A 23,881-nucleotide genomic window follows, 5' to 3' on the forward strand; every position below is an offset into this window, starting at 1 on the left:
AGAGACATTTAGCTATAGAGAGTCCATCGGGTGCATCACGATGCTGTATCATAAATGCTTTGTAACGGCTCTGTCAAAACAATACTTCAGAGTGACAAACTAGTGTTCATGTCTCCTTGAATTACAACTGTGGTGAAAAAAACTGAAGGACAATGATAAAAAAACAGGAGAAAAGCATGGGCACTCGGTGTCTTAGCCCCTTTAATACGGGAACGCATCTGTGTCATTTTTAGATTGCTTTGGCTATTCAAAAATAGCAGATCTACAAGCTCATATTGTAGATCTGCTATTTTTTTTAAACCGTGAAAATGTTGTGCACATCTTTGAATATGTATTTTTTTAAAGCGAACAAATGTCTCGACAAATGTCATACTTTTTTTCTGAAAAAGCTATTGTTTCTATATCAGTGGTGCTCAAACCTTTTCTTGTCAAGGACCACGCAAGATTATATGTTTTTATGCTTATTATGCTGTTCCAGGGACCCCCCAGATTTGAATTAAAAATGTTGTTTGAAAAAAAAAAAATGTACTCAAAGATTTGCACAAATGTTCAAGATTTTTCAAAAATAGCAGCTCTATACAAACTTGTGTGCAGCGCTATGAGCTTGTTGAATAGCCAAGGTATAAAAAAATAATGGTTATTGCTCAGATCTAAAATGACACAAATGCGTTCCCGGATTAAATGGCTTAAATATTCTTTTGAAAACCAGACAGGAGGCAGAACCATATGGACACACGGCTATAAAACACATCCTTTACACAAAGGAGTTGAATGTTTTGCTTTCTTCCAGGGTGACAATTTAGATTTATAATCAAGACATTACTGCCAGACATATGGTTTATGGCTTTCTCATCTACACCAGAATATACTTATGCATGGAAAAAAAGCACAATATAAAATCTCATGACTGAGAATGTAATGGTGATGTTTAGGTATTATCATTCTAAACCTTATGTTGCTGCTGTTCTTACATACCAGCCCAACCAGTTGAAGAAATCACAGACTGAGGCTTTACATTTTTCTTTTATGATATTTCTGAGACGTTTTATTCATGTTCACGGGAAGACGATGTATTGTATCGCTAGTTTGACCACTACTCTTTAATCTAAATATAGCCCAACTAATGACCGAAAATAGCCGATCTGCAAGCTCACAACACGTCGCGCTGCGACGTGTTGTGTGCTTGTAGATCTGCTATTTTCGTTGCGCGACATGAGTTCATAGAACGCTGGTTCTCAACCTTTTCAGGCTGTGACCCCTCAAAATAATCCTAGTTGAACTGGGGACCCCCCACCCTGACAAGACCTTAGATTGTAGGAGTTGAGGCGAAAATAGCAGATCTACAAGCTCACAATGCCTTGCGTTGCGCCTCGGCATTGTGAGCTGTAGATGTGATGAGCTTGTAGATCGGCTATTTTCAAAATCTTTTCTTATATCATTTGACAATTTGGCCCATGTTTGCAGCTATTAGTTTGTTAATTACTTTAGATTTTTAGGTATTTAAAAAGGTCTTAAAAGTCCTTAAATAGTCACTTCACTATATCATGTGGGGACCCCCCCTGGGGGTCCCAACCCACAGGTTGAGAACCACTGTCATAGAAGTCATACTGGCTTCTATGGAAGTCCGAAAGAATGACATCAGTCGTGGCGACTTGAGAACTTTAACCCATTAAGACCTGTAACTGTGTCATTTTTTGATTTGAGCTAAAAAGCATTATTTTACACTTTGGGCTATTCAAAAATAGCAGATCTACAAGCTCGTAGCGCGGCACCGAGTGCCGCGCTACGAGCTTGTAGATCTGCTATTTTTTTTTAAATCGTGAAAATTTGTGCAAATCTTTGAATATATATATATTTTTAAAGCGAACATTTTTTAACTCAAATCGTTGCTTCTGGGGGGTCCCTGGAACTAAATATTTTGATGGGGGTCCGCGGCCAAACACATATAATTTTGGGGGTCCTTGACATGAAAAAGATTGAGCACCACTGATATAGAAACATACGTTTTTTCAGAATACTGTTGAGATTTAGGAGACGTGTAGAATCGGCTTCAGGTCTCAATGTGTTACCATGCTTATGTATTTAACGATACCACACCGTACTTACTCGTCTCCTTGGCCTCTACAGTCACGTTGTGCCAGTTGGCGGTCTCTCTGTCCAGAGGTTTGGCCACCGTCACGGTCCCGTTGTGTGGGTCTATTTGGAAAGCTCTTCTGACGTCGCTGCTTCTGTCGATTGCATATCTAAGAAGACAAAAATCACCATGATGTAACAGTTAGCGAGCAGTAGTACACACACACACACACACACACACACACACACACACACACACACACACACACACACACACACACACACACACACACACACACACACACACACACACACACACACACACACACACACACACACACACACACACACACACACACACACACACACACACACACACACTCTAACAAAGGCACACAGAGAAGGCACGATACCGCAGGGGAATCATGCACATGATGTGAAGTACTGTTTTTACAGAGTGGCTATAGCCGTATGAGAGTCTGTCTGTCTGTGGACCAGTAGTGGTGTAAAGTAACTAAGTACATTTACTCAAGTACTGTACTCAAGCACAATTTTGAGGTACTTTTACTTTACTGGAGTATTTCCAATTTTCAATACTTTTACTTCTACTCCACTACATCTCAGAGGCAAATATTGTACTTTTACTCCACTGCAGTTATTTGATAACTTTAGTTACTAGGCAGATATCAATTATTACATTAACCACATTAACATCTTATACCTAGGCTATTTGAAAATAGCAGATACAAGCTCACAATGCGTCGCGATGTGACGCCTTGTGAGCTTGTATCTGCTATTTTCAAACATTTTAGTACTTTTACTTTTGGTACTTTAAGTACATTTTGATACCAATACCTTTGTACTTTTACTCATGTATTTTGTTTTATTCCGGACTTGTATTTGTAACATTGCAGTATTGATACTTTTACTTAAGTAAAACATTTGAGTACTTTATCCACCACTGCTTTTTTTACAGAGTGGCTAGCCGTATGAGAGCATCTGTGGACTGATCAAAGTTCTTGTTCAATGCACACACTACAAGTAGGACACATGCATGTACATCAATGATTTATTTTTCACATACAGTACATGTTAAATACTTTAACTTTAACATTTTTATAATGAGAGTTAACTGGGCTCTGATTGGGCTTAAACCTTCAAAACCGCCATGAGAGAGCACATGTATGTCTGCAATTTGCAACTGGAGTCTTCTAGCTTGCCAAAATAAATTACCGACCTCTCCGTCTTTCTGTAAATATAATTGTACTGCTCCTAGTTAGGGTGACCACCTTCAAACAGGCCCATTGAGGGACATATGAACCCGTTTCGCGGGACACATGCACGCGCGGCGATTCGCGGTTCTGGGCGGATTGTTTTTTTTTAGTTTTTTAGTTTTTGGTTTCTTTATTTCGGCTTTAGGATTAGGGTTAGGTTAGAGTTATGTTATTTAATTCTTATTTTTGCCTGATTTTACCAATTTATCATCAAATCAAATATATATATATATTTTTTTTTCATATCTTTGATTTTCGGGACATTGCCCTGCAGGTGCGGGACGCGGGACAGATGGTACAATTTCGAGACTGTCCCGCGAATTTCGGGACGGGTAGTCACATAACTCCTAGTATTGATGACGTCTTGTAGCGTCATCCCAAAACCTATACCGCTTGTGCGAGGACGCGCTGTGATTGGCCAGTAGCCACTTTGAGTGGCAGTTGGGGCAAACGCTCTCGCCAAAACATGATTTTATTTACGTTTTACGTGCCTGTCGGTACGTTTACTTGGAACAGTCGGCTTTAGCTCGCTCTGCGGTGCCTCTCGTGGCTCAAGTTCACTTGAGACGGCGCGCCTCCGTCACGGTCCAAAACTATACTTTATGATTTGTATACATCTGAAAATGGAATTGAATGCATGCTTTCTGCATAATCTGCAAAAAAGAATAAGACTACTTTTACTTGTGGTACTTCAAGTACATTTTGATGCTAATACTTTTGTACTTTTACTCAAGTACATTTTGGAATTCCGGACTTTTAACTTGTAACAGAGTATCTCTACATTGCAGTATTGATATTTTTACTTAAGTCTGTTTCTTAACATTCAAACAAGGAATATTGTTAACCCATTAAGACCGGGAACGCATCTGTGCCATTTTTTGATATCTTTGGGCCATTCAAAAAATAGCAGATCTACAAGCTCATAGCGCGGCACTCTATGAGCTTGTAGATCTGCTATTTTTGAAAGATCGTGAAAATGTGTGCACATCTTTGAATATATATATGTTTTTAAAGCAAACTTTTTTTTAACTCAAATCTTTGCTTCTGGGGGATTCTACAAATATCTTCTAAATCCTTTTTTTTTTTTAAACTTATGTTGCTATAATATCAGTGCTTCTCAAACTTTTTCATGTCAAGGACCCCCAAAATTATATGCATTTGGCCGTGGACCCCATCTGAAAAATATGTTGTTCCAGGGACCCCCCAGAAGCAAAGATTTGAATAAAACATGTAAAAAACAGTTTCACGATTTTTCAAAAATACAGTAGCAGATCTACAAGCTCGTAGAGTGCCGCGCTATGAGCTTGTAGATCTGCTATATTTGAATAGCCAAAGTACAAGATAATGATTAAAGTGGTTACACAAATGCGTCCCTGGTTTGAAAGGGTTAAATCCGAAATTCTTCTTTTTATTTATTTTTTCTTCCAGATAATAGACGATGTGAAATTGCCTAACAGAGGAATGTTTATCACGTCTGTGTTCAGCTCAGCGTGCCTCCTCAGGCCTAATGAGACTGATTGCTGTGTTGTGATGAATGGTAAACAAACAGACCCAAAACATGAGTGAATAATGCATGGCCTCTTTTGGGCCACGGTGTTACCAACAGCATGGGCTGGTTTTGGGGGCCAAAGTATTATGAGCCAATTTAACCCCACTAAATGAATTTAAATCCTACTACAGTATTTACTAGAGATAGTTGAAATTGGCCTCTCCAACAGTGGTGGGAAAAAGTATTCACATTTTCTACTTAAGGAAAAGTATCAACACTGGAATATAGAACTCCTCCGTTACAGGTAAAAGTCCGGAATTCAAAATATACTGAATAAAAGTACAAAAGTATTGGTGTCAAAATGTACTCAAAGCACCAAAAGTAGAAAGTAGTCATTATGCAGAATGTCCTATTTCACACGTTTTCAGATGTATAAAATGTCTAAACATCCTTTGAAAATAGCAGATCTACAGGCTCACAATGCGTCGCATCGCAGCTTATTGTGAGCTTGTAGATCGGCTATTTTCAAATGGCCTAAATGTACATAGGGCTGAAGTGGTTAATGTGTGTTTTGTAACAATAATCTAAATCTACAAAGTAACTAGTGACTAAAGTTTTCAAATCATGGTAGTGGAGTAAAAGTACAATATTTTGCCTCTGAGATGTAGGGGAGTAGAAGTACAAGTACTGAAAATTGGAAATGCTCCAGTAAAGTCAAAGTACCTCAAAATTGTACTTATGTGCAGTACTTAAGTAGCTGTAGTCACCACTGCTCTCCAGTGGCATCATGTCAACAATGCATCGCCCCCGACGATGCACGGTGACAACAATGTCACCCAACAGGCCACAGCACTCTGACACTCTGACACACGGCAAGGTGCAGCAGCCGCGATCTGCAACACCTGCCACTCTCCAGCTCTCTGCTGGGGGGAGGGGTGTGTGTGTGTGTGTGGGGGGCCTCAACATTTTGAGACCCGCACAGTAAAAGTATACTGAAATGTTTGAAAATAGCAGATGCGACGCGTTGTGAGCTTGTAGATCTGCTATTTTCAAATAGCCGAGGTATAGAATAGGATGGTTAATGTATGTTTTATAATGTAATACTTTTATATCTGCAAAGTAACTAGTAACTAAAGTTTTCAAATAATTGTAGTGGAGTAAAAAGTACAATATTTGCCTCCTAAGTAAAAGTACTGAACATTGGAAATACTCCAGTAAAGTAAAAAAATGAATACCTCAAAATTGTACTTAAGTACAGTACTTGAGTAAATGTACTTAGTTACTTTACACCACTGGCAGCACCTGCCACTCTCCAGCTCTGCTGGGGGGAGGGGTGGAGGTGTGTGTATGTGTGTGTGTGGGGGGGGGGGTTGTGGACGACAAGCTCAAAGCGTTGTCGCTACTCCTCCTCCTCCTCCTCCTCGGCAAAAAAAAAAAAAACGTGCTCCACTTGCAAATGAGTGCAAATCTGAATTCCATATGCCCGGCTCGCCTCGCACCGTGCTTCTTTATTACATTCCACCGCGTCCCGCGTTCACTTTGTGATAATACCGCCGCGATAGATAGAGAAAAAAAAAAAGGCCTGTGAGGTATGAAAAAAAAAATGGGGCCCATGATTTATTCAGCAGGCCTCATTTCCTCACTAAAGTAATATGAGATAAATATGGCCGCGTGGTGTATAACGGGCCAGGGTTATACTCCGCAGAGATCAAGGGTAAGAAGAAAAACGGAATGCTACCGAAGCACCGTATAACGCTGTTTGAAATGGAATGATTTTTCACCCCGTGGAGGGGGAGCTGTCTGGGGCGCTGCTGCTGCTGTCTAGCAGCGACCGTCCCCCCACCCCGTCCCCCCCGCCCCCCCCCCCGTCCCCCCACTCTCCACGCCTCCAGACCCCCATACATACATACATACCTACCTCGTCATTATCATATCGTGTCAGGCTGGGGGTTGGCATCTGCCATTCTTTCCTGCTGACTGTTTGGACAGGCCAGGGTCATATTAACATGCATGTATGGGCCTAACTCTAATAAGAAGCAGTCGTGGGAAAAGTACACGCATGTCTTACTTAGGTAAAAGTATCAATACTGCAATGCAAAAGTACTCTGTTACAAGCAAAAAGTCCAGAATTCAAAATGTTACTTGGGGTAAAAGAACAAAAGCATTGGTATCAAAATGTAGAAAATACTAAAATGTTTGAAAATAGCAGATCTACAAGCTCACAACGCGTGCGACGTGTTGTGAGCTTGTAGATCGGCTAGTTTCAAAGAGCCTGTGTATAAAATAGGGCTAAAGTGGTTAATTTATGTTTCATAATATCATAATTTATATCTGAAAAGTAACTAGTAACTAAATGTTTTTTTCAAATAATTGTAGTGGAGTAAAAGTACAACATTTGCCTCTGAGATGTGGGGGAGTAGAAGTAAAGTACACAAATGTTTTACGTAAGTAAAAGTATCAATACTGCAATGCAAAAGTACTCTGTTACAAGCAAAAGTCCAGAATTCAAAATTTACTTGAGTTAAAGTACCAAAAGTAGAGAGTACAAAAAATGTTTGAAAATAGCAGATCTACAAGCTCACAGCGCGTTGCACCGCGACACGTTGTGAGCTTGTAGATCGGCTATTTTCAAATAGGATAAGGATTGCTGTTATTATGGTAAAGCTCACATTTCATATCACACACCATACAGTAAGAATGTATTATTTATTTTTTACGTTTTCTTTTTCTCCAAAAAACGATACCGAAATGTTCCGATATTACATTTTATGCTAATATGGGCCATTAACATCGGACATCCCTATTTAGAGGCATTAATTATGAGACACGGGACTCGGGTCTAGAGATGTAGTCGCTATTCGGATTACTTGTGTTCAGGACAATTGTCTCTGCATCACGGGACGGCTTAAAAGTTGAGCTGTGGCCTCAACTTTATTCAGCCCTCTAATGATAGGCTGGAGCATCAATCAATCACGTTAGTGTGTCATCATTCCCTCTCTCCTTCCATCACCGCCCCCACAAATCAGCATGTGCAGCCGTGGGTTTTGACAGAGAGAATCTCCAGTAAGTCTCTGATTTGACACGTTCATTGACACATTCATTGACACGTGCCATTCTTTCCTGCTGACTGTTTGGACAGCTAAGGGCCGGGTCATATTATTATTGTCTCCGCCAGGCCGTAAGGCATGGCGAGAGAGTATGTTTTACCCCCTGTCCGTCCGTCCGTGTGTGTGTCCGTGTGTCCGTGTGTCCGTCCGTCCGTCCGTCGGTCCGTCTGTCACCAGCTAATCTCTGGCACCGTTGGCCCGGTCGCTGCGAAACTGTGCACACACACTCCCTGGATGCCAATTCAGAACATTTGCCCCAAATTTTTCACATGGGCCTGTTATAGCGCCACCAGGAGGCCGATTTGTGCAAAACCAATTTCTTTATATTACTCCTACAGATTGTATCCAAAGGTCATGCAAATCGGTATACAGTAGCTCTATAGTCATGTGATCAACACGGATGTGTCCGATTTCCCATATTCCATCCTCATTGGCTAAGGCTGGCTTCCAAAGTTTGCAGGATTGGTCCGTTTTGAACTAAATGCCTCAAATTATGCACTCAGCTTGCGATTTCCGTGAAATTTTACACGCACATTCCCACTAGGCTGAGGAAGAAATGCCACCCCTTTCACATTGGCCTGTTATAGCGCCACCAGCAGGTCTAATTTAGCTAAACACATTTTTGGAACAAAATGCCTCATATCATGAATGCAGTGTCCGATTGTCGTGAAAGGCCTAAGAAGAAACGGGCACCCTTTTCACATTGGCCTATTATAGCGCCACCAGGAGGCCACAATAACCTACCTGACCTGGCGGAGACCTGTGCTCCGAGGAGCACTTTTTCTAGTTATTATTATTATTATTATTATTATTATTATTATTACCAGTGGTGGAAAAAGTACAAAAATGTTTTACTTAAGTAAAAGTATCGATACTGCAGTGTAGAAGAACTCTGTTACAAGTAAAAGTCCGGAATTCAAAATTCAATTGAGTAAAAGTACACAAGTATTGGCATCGAAATGTACTTAAAGTACCAAAAGTAAAAGTACTAAAATGTTTGAAACTAGCCGATCTACAAGCTCACAACGCGTCGCATCGTGACCTTGTAGATCGGCTATTTTCAAATAGCCTATGTATAAAATAGTGGCTAAAGAGGTCAATGTCATGTTTTATAACGTAATATATTTATATCTACAAAGTAACTAGTAACTAAAGTTTTCAAATAATTGTAGTGGAGTAAAAGTACAATATTTGAATCTGAGATGTAGTGGAGTAGAAGTACAAGTATAGACAATTGGAAATACTCCGGTAAAGTAACGTAGTTACACCACTGCAGTGGTGGAAAGTAACTAAGTACATTTACTTAAGTACTGTACTTAAGTACAATTTTGAGGTATTTGTACTTTACTTGAGTATTTCCAATTTCCAATACTTTTACTTCTACTCCACTACATCTCAGAGGCAAATATTGTACTTTTACTCCACTACAATTATTTGAAAACTTTAGTTACTAGTTACTTTTCAGATATAAATTATGATATAATGAAATATACATTAACCACTTTAGCCCTATTTTATACCTAGGCTATTTGAAAATAGCAGATCTACAAGCTCACAACTTGTGTTGTGAGCTTGTAGATCGGCTATTTTCAAATATTTAGTACTTTTACTTTTGGTACTTTAAGTACATTTTGATGCCAATACTTTTGTACTTTTACTCAAGTAATTTTTTTATTCTGGACTTTTACTTGTAACAGAGTATTTTTATATTGCAGTATTGGTACTTTTACTTAAGTAAAGAATTTGAGTACTTTTTCCACCACTGGTAGTTACACCACTGACTATTATTACTGTACCTGACGGGGTTGTTGACGGTGTCGGTGTCGCGGGCGCTCACGGTGCCGACCACCGTGCCCGGCGCCGCGTTCTCCGGGACCTTCCACTCGTAGAGCGGGGCGAGGAAGACGGGCGCCTCGTCCACGTCCGCCACCACGACCTTGAGGGTGCAGCGGTCGCGGAAGTCGCCGTCGCTCAGGAAGCGCGTGTCGTTGTGGTCGTTGACCGCCTCGGCGGCCATGACGAAGCGCCGCTTGGTCTCGTAGTCCAGAGGCTGTGCAGAGGAGGAGCGAGTAATACATTAACACATTAAGACCTGAGGCCGCTTCTAAACATTTTCAAAATCCTAAAAAAAAAATCGGAAAAAAATATTTTAGAAATAATTTTCACAATTTTTTCAAAAATAGCAGATCTACAAGCTCATAGCGCGGCACTCGGTGCCGCGCTATGAGCTTGTATATCTGCTATTTTTGAATAGCCTAAAGAAATCTAAAAGTGACACAGATGCGTCCCAGCTATCAATGGGTTAATAAAGTCAACCTACAGACATGACCTGTGATCGGTAACTGGAACGCTCGCCCCAAAACACACTCGGCCCCAGTTTTTTTCGGGGACCGCTCGGGCCCCCCAGAGGTTCTTGTATTCTTGCTGAGGTTAAGGTTAGGAATAAGGTTAGGTTTAGACATAGTTTTACTGAGGTTAAAGGCATACTAGGTAACGTTTTCAACAAAACTAAAGTTAAATTGTATATCTTTTGTGAGTGGCAAAAGTTTCACAACACCCACTCCATGAATTTCACCCCCGGAAGCCTTTTATTTATATATTTTCTATTGAACGTGGACGGGGGGGACTTTCCCGGGAAAATGACATTCCTGGCCAACGTCATGACGTCGTGGCCGACGTCCTGGCCGACGTCATGACGTCGGCCAGGAACTACCGCAACGGTTTCCTGTTTGGCCAGGAACTACCGCGCTAATAACAAAAAGGAACCTCACGCTGATTTTAAGAGAATGTAGGATTGGAAGATCGAAAAAGAACAAGAAAGCACAGCTCATGGTAACTAATGCTCCACTGGCTAAGAGAAACAATCCGTAGATAGTATAAAACAATTAAAAGATCGCTTTTTGAAACGCTTCCGGCTTCCGGTGAAAACGAATGGAATTCTGGGTAATCGAGGACTACGGAAATTGTATGCAGTGACGGTAGTGACCAGCAGAGGTTGCTAAAAATCGTTATTTGTGATTCTGCATTGTACAACTTTAAGGTTGGAATAAGGTTAGGTTTAGACATAGTTTTACTGAGGTTAAGGTTAGGAATAAGGTTAGGTTTAGACATAGTTTTACTGAGGTTAAGGTTAGGAATAAGGTTAAGTTTAGACATAGTTTTACTGAGGTTAAGGTTAGGAATAAGGTTAGGTTTAGACATAGTTTTACTGAGGTTATGTTTAGGAATAAGGTTAGGTATAAACATAGTTTTACTGAGGTTAAGGTTAGGAATAAGGTTAGGTTTAGACATAGTTTTACTGAGGTTCAGGTTAGGAATAAGGTTAGGTTTAGGCATAGTTTTACTGAGGTTAATGTAAGGAATAAGGTTAGGTTTAGGCATAGTTTTACTGAGGTTAAGGTTAGGAATAAGGTTAGGTTTAGGCATAGTTTTACTGAGGTTAAGGTTAGGAATAAGGTTAGGTTTAGACATAGTTTTACAGTAAAACTATGTCTAAACCTAACCTTATTCCTAAACGTAACCTCAGTAAAACTTTTACTGAGGTTACGTTTAGGAATAAGGTTAGGTTTAGACATAGTTTTACTGAGGTTACGTTTAGGAATAAGGTTAGGTTTAGACATAGTTTTACTGAGGTTACGTTTAGGAATAAGGTTAGGTTTAGACATAGTTTTACTGAGGTTAAGGTTAGGAATAAGGTTAGGTTTAGGCATAGTTTTACTGAGGTTCAGGTTAGGAATAAGGTTAGGTTTAGACATAGTTTTACTGAGGTTAAGGTTAGGAATAAGGTTAGGTTTAGACATAGTTTTACTGAGGTTAAGGTTAGGAATAAGGTTAGGTTTAGACATAGTTTTACTGAGGTTAAGGTTAGGAATAAGGTTAGGTTTAGACATAGTTTTACTGAGGTTAAGGTTAGGAATAAGGTTAGGTTTAGACATAGTTTTACTGAGGTTAAGGTTAGGAATAGGGGTGGGACGATATGGGTACCTCACGATACGATATATATCACGATATTAGGCCCACGATAACAATATATCACGATGTTCGATATATTGCGATATTCGATATATATTGCAAGAAATTTCACCAACGATATATCACGATATCTGAAAATATCGATATATTGCGATATCACGATATATTGCATGAAAATTCACCAACGATATATCACGATAGTCCTTGTATTCAATTCATAAACACATAAAATAGCACCAAACGGTTCAAAATCATCATTACACAAATACAGAGTAGGAAAAACAACGTATCACAAACTTAAAAAATAATAATAATAATAATAATATCGATATTTTTCTGCAGTATATCGATTATTTATCGCGGGAGAATGTATCGCGATATATCGATATATCGATATATCGTCCCACCCCTAGTTAGGAATAAGGTTAGGTTTAGACATAGTTTTACTGAGGTTACGTTTAGGAATAAGGTTAGGTTTAGACATAGTTTTACTGAGGTTAAGGTTAGGAATAAGGTTAGGTTTAGACATAGTTTTACTGAGGTTACGTTTAGGAATAAGGTTAGGTTTAGACATAGTTTTACTGAGGTTACGTTTAGGAATAAGGTTAGGTTTAGACATAGTTTTACTGAGGTTACGTTTAGGAATAAGGATAGGTATAAACATAGTTTTACTGAGGTTAAGGTTAGGAATAAGGTTAGGTTTAGACATAGTTTTACTGAGGTTAAGGTTAGGAATAAGGTTAGGTTTAGACATAGTTTTACTGAGGTTAACGTTAGGAATAAGGTTAGGTTTAGGCATAGTTTTACTGAGGTTAAGGTTAGGAATAAGGTTAGGTTTAGACATAGTTTTACTGAGGTTAAGGTTAGGAATAAGGTTAGGTTTAGACATAGTTTTACTTTTACTGAGGTTACGTTTAGGAATAAGGTTAGGTTTAGACATAGTTTTACTGAGGTTAAGGTTAGGAATAAGGTTAGGTTTAGGCATAGTTTTACTGAGGTTAATGTTAGGAATAAGGTTAGGTTTAGACATAGTTTTACTGAGGTTAATGTTAGGAATAAGGTTAGGTTTAGACATAGTTTTACTGAGGTTAATGTTAGGAATAAGGTTAGGTTTAGACATAGTTTTACTGAGGTTAAGGTTAGGAATAAGGTTAAGTTTAGACATAGTTTTACTGAGGTTACGTTTAGGAATAAGGTTAGGTATAAACATAGTTTTACTGAGGTAAAGGTTAGGAATAAGGTTAGGTTTAGACATAGTTTTACTGAGGTTCAGGTTAGGAATAAGGTTAGGTTTAGGCATAGTTTTACTGAGGTTAATGTAAGGAATAAGGTTAGGTTTAGGCATAGTTTTACTGAGGTTAAGGTTAGGAATAAGGTTAGGTTTAAACATAGTTTTACAGTAAAACTATGTATAAACCTAACCTTATTCCTAAACGTAACCTCAGTAAAACTTTTACTGAGGTTACGTTTAGGAATAAGGTTAGGTTTAGATATCGTTTTACTGAGGTTAAGGTTAGGAATAAGGTTAGGTTTAGACATAGTTTTACTGAGGTTACGTTTAGGAATAAGGTTAGGTTTAGACATAGTTTTACTGAGGTTATGTTTAGGAATAAGGTTAGGTTTAGACATAGTTTTACTGAGGTTAAGGTTAGGAATAAGGTTAGGTTTAGGCATAGTTTTACTGAGGTTCAGGTTAGGAATAAGGTTAGGTTTAGACATAGTTTTACTGAGGTTAAGGTTAGGAATAAGGTTAGGTTTAGACATAGTTTTACTGAGGTTAAGGTTAGGAATAAGGTTAGGTTTAGACATAGTTTTACTGAGGTTAAGGTTAGGAATAAGGTTAGGTTTAGACATAGTTTTACTGAGGTTAAGGTTAGGAATAAGGTTAGGTTTAGACATAGTTTTACTGAGGTTAAGGTTAGGAATAGGGGTGGGACGATATGGGTACCTCACGATACGATATATATCACGATATTAGGCCCACGATAACAATATATATCACGATGTTCGATATATTGCGATATTCGATATATATTGCAAGAAATTTCACCAACGATATATCACGATATCTGAAAATATCGATATATTGCGATATCACGATATATTGCATGAAAATTCACCAACGATATATCACGATAGTCCTTGTATTCAATTCATAAACACATAAAATAGCACCAAACGGTTCAAAATCATCATTACACAAATAGTCCAGTTCTATATGTAATTTCGTTCACATTTTCGGGGGATTAGGAAAACTATACATTTTTGGAAACTTCAGAGTATAACAAATCAGAAAATCCATGATTCCATTTGCGCAGAAGCCAATATGGTGGTCATCTTAGATTTAGCAAAATGGCGACCTTTGAATATTGTTTTTCAATATCTCGACTTCTAGATTACGTAGGATCTGGATTCTAGTGGCTAAATCTACATTTTTAGGGTCAGGAAATCCAATGTTGCTAATTAAAAATATTTACAAATGATCAATGGCACAGATTTGGGTCATAATCTTTCATTTTGGGGGAAAAAATGTAATATACGTTTTTCCACTATTTTGACTTCTAGATCATGATTCAAGTGGTTAAATCTAACATTTTCAGGAAATCCAATGCTAATTAAAATCAGTGATCAATAGCACATATTTACGTAACAATCTAGAATTGTAATATATGATTATCTGAAGAGACAGAGACAGATGATTTCTCTCATTGACACAAGGATGTGTCATTTATTTACACAAACTACACCAGTCTATACATCATCCTCACTATCATCATTGCTGTCACTAGCCAATGTATCTTGACAGTCTTCATCATTTTGGCAGTCAGCAATACACTGACATAGCTCTGTACAGGGTAGCCCCACTGATCTGCACGAACATCTAAGTGAAGAACAGTCTGCTTTACAGTGACATCTGACCATCTCAATGATTTGCTCTGGTGCTGGGAGGGACTCAGTTGTAACTGGTTTCAGCTGGCCGTCCTTGTAGTAGCCATTGTTGAGTGGGTCAAGGAACTCCTGCTGAGCAATGTGTGCCTGACTCCACACTCTGGCCTGGATATGGACTCTTAGGACATGCTGCTTGAGAGCACCAAGGGTGGGTGGAAGCTTGTCCCCTTCTGCCATGTGTTTGCAGAATAGATGCCATCTCAGCTCAGGGATGTTTTTGATTTTGATCCCCTTTGGTAAGTATGCAGTGCATACAAACTTAGCTACTGTAGTTAGCAGATCCTCTGTCACATCACTGGTTTGAGAAAGCATCTTCAGTTCAGAGCCTCGTGGACATCATCACTAGCTTTGAGGTAGCTGTTCCACCCGGTAGGTTTGCCTATCCTAGAAAATCTCCCAGTGTTGTCTGCTCCTGTGAAGGCATGAAATGCTGGCAAAGCTTTGGCTCGGTCTGCAGACCACTGCTTGTAACACATGCATTTCTCTCGGTTGTTGCAGTCATGTGTCAAGCTTGCACAATCATCTTAGATTGACATGCTAACCATGTTACTTAGATGTCAACAGATTAATTCATAGAGAAGATCAAGGTAGCATGACAAAAATGAGAAGACAAAAACGTACATACCTCCAAAACACAGTTTTCTCAATAAATGCAGCAGCACATGTTAAATGTACTGTCCATCTTCCAGGTGGAGAGAGGGTCTAACTGATCACGTGCAGTATGGATCATCACTTTAGCTTTTTTGCCTTCAAGCTTTTATAGCTGAGAGGCCAAGGCTGTGGGATGGGTGATGGCACCTGGCCTGAGTCAAACTAATTGGACTCAGGATTAGGTGCGATCACACACCTGTTGTGCATTGAGGTAATTGATGCACACAGTATAACCCCCAAAATGTAAATTTAGCCACTGGAATCATGATCCTATGTAATCTAGAAGTCAAAATAGTGGACAAAACGAATATTACATTTTAATTTTTTTTCCCCCAAAATCAAGAATTATGACCCAAATCTGTGCCATTGATCATTTGTAAATATTTTTTATTAGCACCATTGGATTTCCTGACCCTAAAAATGTAGATTTAGCCACTAGAATCCAGATCCTACGTAATCTAGAAGTCGAGATATTGAAAAAACTAATATTCAAAGGTCGCCATTTTGCAAAATCCAAGATGGCCACCATATTGGCTTCTGCGCAAATGGAATCATGGATTTTCTGATTTGTTATACTCTGAAGTTTCCAAAAATGTATAGTTTTCCTAATCCCCCGAAAATTTGAACGAACCTTCTTTTTTGGACATATAGAACTGGACTAAAATACAGAGTAGGAAAAACAACGTATCACAAACTTAAAAAATAATAATAATAATAATAATATCGATATTTTTCGGCAGTATATCGATTATTTATCGCGGGAGAATGTATCGCGATATATCGATATATCGATATATCGTCCCACCCCTAGTTAGGAATAAGGTTAGGTTTAGACATAGTTTTACTGAGGTTACGTTTAGGAATAAGGTTAGGTTTAGACATAGTTTTACTGAGGTTAAGGTTAGGAATAAGGTTAGGTTTAGACATAGTTTTACTGAGGTTACGTTTAGGAATAAGGTTAGGTTTAGACATAGTTTTACTGAGGTTACGTTTAGGAATAAGGTTAGGTTTAGACATAGTTTTACTGAGGTTACGTTTAGGAATAAGGATAGGTATAAACATAGTTTTACTGAGGTTAAGGTTAGGAATAAGGTTAGGTTTAGACATAGTTTTACTGAGGTTAAGGTTAGGAATAAGGTTAGGTTTAGACATAGTTTTACTGAGGTTAACGTTAGGAATAAGGTTAGGTTTAGGCATAGTTTTACTGAGGTTAAGGTTAGGAATAAGGTTAGGTTTAGACATAGTTTTACTGAGGTTAAGGTTAGGAATAAGGTTAGGTTTAGACATAGTTTTACTTTTACTGAGGTTACGTTTAGGAATAAGGTTAGGTTTAGACATAGTTTTACTGAGGTTAAGGTTAGGAATAAGGTTAGGTTTAGGCATAGTTTTACTGAGGTTAATGTTAGGAATAAGGTTAGGTTTAGACATAGTTTTACTGAGGTTAATGTTAGGAATAAGGTTAGGTTTAGACATAGTTTTACTGAGGTTAATGTTAGGAATAAGGTTAGGTTTAGACATAGTTTTACTGAGGTTAAGGTTAGGAATAAGGTTAAGTTTAGACATAGTTTTACTGAGGTTACGTTTAGGAATAAGGTTAGGTATAAACATAGTTTTACTGAGGTAAAGGTTAGGAATAAGGTTAGGTTTAGACATAGTTTTACTGAGGTTCAGGTTAGGAATAAGGTTAGGTTTAGGCATAGTTTTACTGAGGTTAATGTAAGGAATAAGGTTAGGTTTAGGCATAGTTTTACTGAGGTTAAGGTTAGGAATAAGGTTAGGTTTAAACATAGTTTTACAGTAAAACTATGTATAAACCTAACCTTATTCCTAAACGTAACCTCAGTAAAACTTTTACTGAGGTTACGTTTAGGAATAAGGTTAGGTTTAGATATCGTTTTACTGAGGTTAAGGTTAGGAATAAGGTTAGGTTTAGACATAGTTTTACTGAGGTTACGTTTAGGAATAAGGTTAGGTTTAGACATAGTTTTACTGAGGTTATGTTTAGGAATAAGGTTAGGTTTAGACATAGTTTTACTGAGGTTAAGGTTAGGAATAAGGTTAGGTTTAGACATAGTTTTACTGAGGTTACGTTTAGGAATAAGGTTAGGTTTAGACATAGTTTTACTGAGGTTCCGTTTAGGAATAAGGTTAGGTTTAGACATAGTTTTACTGAGGTTAAGTTTAGGAATAAGGTTAGGTTTAGACATAGTTTTACTGAGGTTAAGTTTAGGAATAAGGTTAGGTTTAGACATAGTTTTACTGAGGTTAAGGTTAGGAATAAGGTTAGGTTTAGACATAGTTTTACTGAGGTTACGTTTAGGAATAAGGTTAGGTTTAGACATAGTTTTACTGAGGTTACGTTTAGGAATAAGGTTAGGTTTAGACATAGTTTCACTGAGGTTAAGGTTAGGAATAAGGTTAGGTTTAGACATAGTTTTACTGAGGTTACGTTTAGGAATAAGGTTAGGTTTAGACATAGTTTTACTGAGGTTACGTTTAGGAATAAGGTTAGGTTTAGACATAGTTTTACTGAGGTTACGTTTAGGAATAAGGTTAGGTTTAGACATAGTTTTACTGAGGTTAAGGTTAGGAATAAGGTTAGGTTTAGACATAGTTTTACTGAGGTTAAGGTTAGGAATAAGGTTAGGTTTAGACATAGTTTTTACTGAGGTTACGTTTAGGAATAAGGTTAGGTTTAGACATAGTTTTACTGAGGTTAAGTTTAGGAATAAGGTTAGGTTTAGACATAGTTTTACTGAGGTTACGTTTAGGAATAAGGTTAGGTTTAGACATAGTTTTACTGAGGTTACGTTTAGGAATAAGGTTAGGTTTAGACATAGTTTTACTGAGGTTAAGGTTAGGAATAAGGTTAGGTTTAGACATAGTTTTACTGAGGTTACGTTTAGGAATAAGGTTAGGTTTAGACATAGTTTTACTGAGGTTACGTTTAGGAATAAGGTTAGGTTTAGACATAGTTTTACTGAGGTTAAGGTTAGGAATAAGGTTAGGTTTAGACATAGTTTTACTGAGGTTAAGGTTAGGAATAAGGTTAGGTTTAGACATAGTTTTTACTGAGGTTACGTTTAGGAATAAGGTTAGGTTTAGACATAGTTTTACTGAGGTTATGTTTAGGAATAAGGTTAGGTTTAGACATAGTTTTACTGAGGTTACGTTTAGGAATAAGGTTAGGTTTAGACATCGTTTTTGGCGACCGATCCGAGGCTGACCTTTTTACACCTCTCTTCACTTTTCCTGAAATGACCTTGTGTTTTCCTTGCATACTCTAAATCACTCTGGAATAAATAGTAATTGTAAAAAGAAAAAGGAAAAAAAACAATACTTTGTTGGCTATCTGCTTGTTTAATATGTATCTTAGAATAAATTGGTACACACACTTATGGAAGAGTAACAGCTTCGGAAACTGTGTGGCTGTGATGCCAACTTTGTGCTGGAAGACGGATGATTGTTTCTCAGAGTTTTCTGGACATGACTCAGATTGGACCGGGGGAAACGCTTTAGTCAATGTCAACGGGACAACAGCTGTGAGGAGCTTGCAAATAAATAACGCTGTGTTTTCAATTAACAAGATGATGTCGGTGAGAAGAAAACAGCATGCAGACCATCAGTGTTAGTCCGCAGATGATTCAGTCTGACAAGACCATCTAAATTGAAATTCGCTGTCCCATAAATGGCAAAACACGCTCCATCTCTGAATGGCAGAGGTGTGCAGAACACAACGTGGATGACTGATTTTTTTTACAGACCAATGTCAATATTTCTCAGTGGTGTAAAGTAACTAAGTACATGTACCCAAGTACTGTACTTAAGTACAATTTTGAGGTGTTTTTACTTTACTGGAGTATTTTCAATTTTCAGTATTTTTACTTCTACTCCACCACATTTCAGAGGCAAATATTGTACTTTTACTCCATTACAATTATTTGAAAACTTTAGTTACTAGTTACTAGTTACTTTGCAGATATAAATTATTACATTATAAAACATACATTAACCACTTTAGCCCTATTTTATACCTAGGCTATTTGAAGATAGCCGATCTACAAGCTCACAACACGTTGTGAGCTTGTAGATCTGCTATTTTCAAATATTTTAGTACTTTTACTTTTGGTACTTTAAGTATATTTTGATGCCAATACTTTTGTACTTTTACTCAAGAAATTTTTGAATTCTGGACTTTTACTTGTAACGGAGTATTTCATTATTGCATTATTGGTACTTTTACTTAAGTAAAGAATTTGAGTACTTTTTTCCACCACTGATATTTCTAACCCACCAAAATATGTTTTAGTTACAGAGGTCTTCAACAGGGGGTCCGGGGACCACCTCTAGGGGGTCCTCAGAGTTACTACAAATCCTTGTGTGATATGAACTTCTAGTGATATGAGCTTGTAGATCTGCTTTTTTTGTTGTTGAAAAATCTTGAAAATGTGTGCAAATCTTTGAATATGTAATTTTTTTAAAGCCTGCATTTTTAACTCAAATATTTGCTTTGTGGGGGTCCCCTGGAACTGAATATTTTGAGATGGGGGTCCGCGACCAAATACATATCATTTTGGGGGTCCTTGACATGAAAAAAAGTTTGAGAAATGTTCACGATTTAAAAAAAAAATAGCAGATCTATACAAGCTCATAGCGCGGCACCGAGTGCCGCGCTATGAGCTTGTATAGATCTGCTATTTTTGAATAGCCCAAATACATCTAAAAATGACACAGATGCTTTCCCGGTCAAAATGGGTTAAAACAATCATGAAAAGGGAGTTGTTAGAAACCAATCGTTAACCCATTGAGACCTGAAGCCGATTCTACATGTCTCCTAAATCCCAACAGTATTCTGAAAAACGTATGTTTCTATATCAGTGGTGCTCAACCTTTTTCATGTCAAGGACCCGCAAAATTATATGTATTTGGCCGCGGACCCCCATCAAAATATTTTGTTCCAGGGACCCCCCAGAAGCAACGATTTGAGTTAAAAATGTTCGCTTTAAAAATATATATATTCAAAGATTTGCACACATTGTCACCATTTTTCAAAAATAGCAGATCTACAAGCTCGTAGCGCGGCACTCGGTGCCGCGCTACGAGCTTGTAGATCTGCTATTTTTGAATAGCCAAAAGTGTAAAATAATGCTTTTTTAGCTCAAATCTAAAAATGACACAGTTCCAGGTCTTAATGGGTTAAACAAAGTGGACTGACCTTGGCGAGCACCACGACCCCTTCCTGGGTCACGGGGTCGGTCAGGACGGTGAAGGTGGCGCTCTCCTCCAGGTCCTCCAGGCTGTAGCTCATCCGGGCGTTGACGCCCACGTCGCCGTCGTCCGCCATGATCCTGCCCACCGTGGTGCCCACCGCCGCGCCCTCTGACACGCCGAACGTGTAGAGGTCTGCAGAAAAGAGGCACGGGGTCCACAGAGTATTTATCATCAGTTTTGGACACAATACTCAACCACCAGTACTTGAGTCAAAGATTAGCAGTGGTGTAAAGTAACTAAGTACATTTACTTAAAGTTATACATTGCAAGTCCACAAATAACGATTTTTAGCAGCCTCTGCTGGTCATTACCGTCACTGCAAGCCGTTTGTTTATTCCTCTGTTACCCAGAATTCCATTTGTTTTCACCGGAAGACGGAAGCGTTTCAAAAAGCGTTATTTTAATTGTTTTATACGATCTGTGGATCGTTTCTCTTAGCCAGTGGAGCATTAGTTACCGTGAGCTGTGCTTTCTTTTTCTGTTCTTTTTCGATCTCCCAATCCTACATTCTCTTCAAATCAGCGTGAGGTTCCTTTTTGTTAATAGCGCGGTAGTTCCTGGCCAAACAGGAAACCGGTGCGGTAGTTCCTGGCCAAACAGGAAACCGGTGCCTTTCCGCCTCCGTTTTCCGGCCAGATGATGTCATTTCCCCGGGAAAGTCCCCCCAGTCCACGTTCAATATAAAATATATAAATAAAAGGCTTCCGTAAAATTCATGGAGTGGGTGTTGTGAAACTTTTGCCACTCACAAAAGATATACAATTTAACTTTAGTTTTGTTGAAAACGTTACCTAGTATGCCTTTAAGTACTGTACTTAAGTAGAATTTTGATGTATTTGTAATTTCCAATACTTTTACTTCTCCACTACATCTCAGAGGTAAATATTGTACTTTTACTCCACTACAATTATTTGAAAACGTTAGTTACTAGTGTACTTTGTAGATTTGGATTATTATTACAAAACATACATTAACCACTTCAGCCCTATATACATTTCGGCCATTTGAAAATAGCAGATCTACAAGCTCACAATGGGTCACCATGCGATGCATTGTGAGCTTGTAGATCTGATATTTTCAAGATATTTTAATACATTTGAAAACTTGTGAAGTGGGACATTCGGCATAATGAGTCTACGTTTGGTACTTTAAGTGACTTAGGATGTTACAATGTAGGCTGCGCAACACGAAGCGAGTTCAGCTCGCAGAACTTCATAGCAACTTTCTCCAATACAAATCAAAAGTTGACCAGTTCTTCCAAGTTCAACATAGAGCACAGAATGACCATAAAACAGCTTGTATGTCAAGCTATTTTCCCAAAGGATTTGTATACACTTTACTTGAAAGCTTGAAAACTAATGAGTACTTTTACTTTTGGTACTTTAAGTATATTTTGATGCCAATACTTTTGCACTTTTACTCAAGGAAATGTTGAATACCGCACAATAGACTATTTCTACAGTATAGGGTATTGATACTTTTACTTAAGTAAAACATTTGAGTAGCTTCTTCCATCACTGGTAAGAGTGGTTAGTGGGTTTTGTCTAGATCTTCTATGTGCTGTGCTGTATGCAACCGCATGCAAGGCCAAGTTAGCATGGTGGGTGGTCTCTCTCGTGTGAAGATCTGCCTCACTGTAAGCCTGGCAAAAAAAAAAGAAAAGTGGACAGCAAATTGCTAATAGCCAGTCAAGAGAGTCTGCTGTAGCAGCAAAGGCAAAACGATAAGAATGGAGAACATTGTGGCGGTCGAGTCAATTTGTGAGAGTCAAAGATAAGTTGTGGTGAGTCCACATAATCCCGGCCTAACTCTAATAAGAAGATGAGAAACGCTGATTGTGTCTCTGAGCGTCTCTCCATTTTGGACTTATGGCTGATGCAACCTGTTGTTGTGCTCAACAAGAAAACCCACTGAACTGATACAATACCGCTGATAGATACGCTACAGTAAGTTTAGTTTAGAGCAGGGGTCTTCAACAGGGGGTCCGGGACCCCCTAGGGGGTCCTCAGAGTTACTACAGGGGTCCGCCAAACCTTTGCGTGATAGGATTATTTTGTTTACCTTAAAGTAATACTAGGTAACGTTTTCAACAAAACTAAAGTTAAATTGTATATCTTTTGTGAGTGGCAAAAGTTTCACAACACCCACTCCATGAATTTCACCCCCGGAAGCCTTTTATTTATATATTTTATATTGAACGATGTCGGGGGGGACTTTCCCGGGAAAATGACGTCATCTGGCCGGAAAACAGAGGCGGAAATGCACTGGTTTCCTGTTTGGCCAGGAACTACCGCAACGGTTTCCTGTTTGGCCAGGAACTACCGCGCTAATAACAAAAAGGAACCTCACGCTGATTTTAAGAGAATGTAGGATTGGAAGATCGAAAAAGAACAGAAAAAGAAAGCACAGCTCATGGTAACTAATGCTCCACTGGCTAAGAGAAACGATCCGCAGATAGTATAAAACAATTAAAATAACGCTTTTTGAAACGCTTCCGGCTTCTGGTGAAAACAAATGGAATTCTGGGTAATCGAGGACCACGGAAATTGTATGCAGTGACGGTAGTGACCAGCAGAGGTTGCTAAAAATCGTTATTTGTGAATCTGCATTGTACAACTTTAACCACTTGAACCCTAGCATCGCTTTTCTGAGGAGAACTTTAGCCAAAAATAGCAGATCTACAAGCTCGCGAGGCGTTGTGAGCTTGTAGATCGGCTATTTTTTGGCAAAGAGGTATAGAGGTGTAGAGGGAAAAAAAGAGCAGACCAAGTAAACAACAAAAAGGTTTAATCTGAAACACTATTTTATACAATATTAGAGTAGGGGGTCCCTGCTTCATCCCTCTCTCAGCTAGGGGGTCCTTGGCCTGAAAAAGTTGAAGACCCCTGGTTTAGAGACGCTGATTATGAGACACAGCAGGTCTAGACATGTGGCCGTCATGTAGCAGCTATTCGGATCACTTGGGTTCATGCCGCGTTCACACTAGCGGCGACAAAGCGTCAGGGACAATAATTGTCGCTGAGTCACGGACCGCAACAAAGTTAGGTTTTTTTTTCCGCGTGAACAGGCTTCTGTTTCACTTCTTTTGCTGTAAC

The 23,881-nt window shown here is 38.6% G+C and overlaps 1 pseudogene across 1 annotated transcript in view; it reads right to left on the reverse strand.

The window, feature by feature from the left end:
- The window catches only part of LOC308077575 (cadherin-7-like), a 69,754-nt pseudogene that overhangs the window by 12,897 nt on the left and 32,976 nt on the right, over positions 1 to 23,881 (reverse strand). Inside the window, exons 6-8 of the transcript XR_013935029.1 lie at positions 20,731 to 20,918; positions 9,740 to 9,993; positions 2,107 to 2,243 (exon numbers count right to left, since the gene is read on the reverse strand). The product of XR_013935029.1 is annotated as a cadherin-7-like (transcript). The remainder of the gene's footprint in view (positions 1 to 2,106; positions 2,244 to 9,739; positions 9,994 to 20,730; positions 20,919 to 23,881) is intronic.

This window comes from Gymnoscopelus braueri (assembly GCF_963280865.1).
Source record: "Gymnoscopelus braueri genome assembly, chromosome: 21".
In the NCBI taxonomy this organism is placed as follows: domain Eukaryota; kingdom Metazoa; phylum Chordata; class Actinopteri; order Myctophiformes; family Myctophidae; genus Gymnoscopelus; species Gymnoscopelus braueri.